Source organism: Eulemur rufifrons, chromosome 6, assembly GCF_041146395.1.
Source record: "Eulemur rufifrons isolate Redbay chromosome 6, OSU_ERuf_1, whole genome shotgun sequence".
Classification (NCBI taxonomy): domain Eukaryota; kingdom Metazoa; phylum Chordata; class Mammalia; order Primates; family Lemuridae; genus Eulemur; species Eulemur rufifrons.
Genome location: NC_090988.1, coordinates 24,270,455 through 24,272,777, shown reverse-complemented (window position 1 = coordinate 24,272,777; position 2,323 = coordinate 24,270,455). Strand labels below are relative to the sequence as shown.

The window sequence follows — 2,323 nt, the reverse complement described above, 5'->3', positions numbered from 1 at the left end:
ACACTCACTTGGGTGGTAAGGCTTCAACATATAAATTTGGGGGACAATTCAGTCCACAGCATCTGAGAAAGGGAGATGAAAAAGGAATGGGATGCCTGAGGCGATGGATACCTTGATCACCCTGATTTTATTAATTTATGTCATATGCCTGTATCAAAACATCACGTACCCTATAAAGACATACAACTATTATATATCCATAATGATTTAAAAAATTTTTTAAATGTAAAAAGAAAAGAAAAGGGAGTGGAATTGGAAAATACATGGGGAGTTTTGACACTATATACTATGTCTTCCCTTGAAAAGAAAACTGAAGCAAGTATGCAATTACCTGGAGCTTCCAAATATCCTGATGCCCAGAAACCATTTCAGAAAGAAGAAACAAGCAAACACAAACTTGTTTAGATGTCACTAGAGTGTGACCTTTATGTGGGCAAAGATTTCATTCATTTTATTCCCTAGCTATACCCACATTCTTTAGAATAGTGTCTGGTCCAGAATTGGCATTCATTACATATTTGTTGAATTGAACAAAAGGCAATGGATATGGAATTAACTTTTATCTTTACTGAGCCTAAAATATTCGACAACTTTTAAAACCTTTAGTAATGTGTCCATTTTCTAGAATTTCTTTACATAGGTGAATATTAAAAATCACATTAACATATAGAAAATAAGGTCCTAAGTGTCAAACTGATAATAGCAGTGAACCTGGATGTGAGACCCCATGTTTTACTTATCATAGAATTGCTAACAGTCAGAAGAGGTTTGGGGTTAAACTTGACTTTTTTAATATTAGGTTGGTGCAAAAGTAATTGGGGTTTTAACATTGTTGAAATTTGCCATTTGATATTGGAATACATTCTTAAACAAATATCATTATGTTATACATCATTTTAATGTGTATTTCTCACTTTATGTTTTTTTGCTACTGATTTATTGCTTGCTGTTTGTATTTATTTTAGACTATGGAAATGATGTTAGACAAAAAGCAAATTCAAGTGATTTTCTTATTCAAGTTCAGAATGGGTCATAAAGCAGCGGAGACAACTCGCAACATCAACAACGCATTTGGCCCAGGAGCTGCTGATGACTGTACAGTGCAGTGGTGGTTCAAGACGTTTTGCAAAGGAGACTTGAAAATGAGGAACACACTGGCCAGCTAGTGGAAGTTGACAATGACCAGTTGAGAGCACTCATTGAAGCTAATCCTCTTCCAACTACACAAGAAGTTGCCAAAGAATTCATCATCAACCATTATGGGGTCATTCGGCATTTGAAGCAAATTGGAAAGGTGAAAAAGCTCAATAAGTGGGTACCTCGTGAGCTGACCAAAAATCAAAAAAACTGTCATTTTGAAGTGTCATCTTCTCTAATGTATGCAGCAACGAACCATTTCTTGATCAGATCATGATATGTGATGAAAAGCGGATTGTATATGACAACCATTGACGACCAGCTCAGTGGTTGGACCAAGAAGAAGCTCCAAAGCACTTCCCAAAGCCAACTTGCACGAAAAAAAGGTCATGGTCACTGTTTGATGGTCTGCTGCCGGTCTGATTCACTACAGCTTTCTGAATCCTGGCGAAACCATTACCTCTGAGAAGTATGCTCAGCAAATCGACAAGATGCACCAAAAACTGCAGCACCTGCAGCCAGCATTGGTCAACAAAAAGGCCCCTATTCTTCTCCACAACAACACCCAACCTCACGTCACACAACCAATGCTTCAAAAGTTGAACAAATTGGGCTACGAAGTTTTGCCTCAACCACCACGTTCACAAGACCTCTTGCCAACTGACTACCACTTCTTCAAACATCTCAACAACTTTTTGCAGGGAAAATGCTTCCACAACCAGCAGGATGCAGAAAATGCTTTCCATCAAATCCCGAAGCACAGATTTTTATGCTATAGGAATAAACGAATTTATTTCTTGTTGGCAAAAATTTGTTGATTGTAATGGTTCCTATTTTGATGAATAAAGATGTGTTTGAGCCTAGTTATAATGATTTAAAATTCATGATCTAAAATCGCATTTACTTTTGCACCAACCTAAATATGATTGTTGCTACTTACGTTCCCTTCTAAGGAACTAGGACTTCCCCCACAGCCCTGCTAAAAGACAGCAGCAGTATTCTAACATAGCACTCTGTCTCCCTTGACTATAATTGATGGTATCAATATAGGTACCTGATCTTAGAGTACCTTATCTTTTGGCTGGCCAGCAATCTACAAACTAGATAAACCGTTTCAAAAAGATAAGCTGAGCCAATCAGATTCCTCTCCAGTAGCAGGAATTAAATGAAAATTGACAGACTGAGC

The 2,323-nt window shown here is 37.5% G+C and overlaps 1 pseudogene; it reads left to right on the top strand.

The window, feature by feature from the left end:
- The first annotated feature begins 968 nt into the window (after positions 1–968).
- Positions 969–1,983, top strand: LOC138384789 (histone-lysine N-methyltransferase SETMAR-like; annotated as a pseudogene).
- The last annotated feature ends 340 nt before the right edge of the window (positions 1,984–2,323 follow it).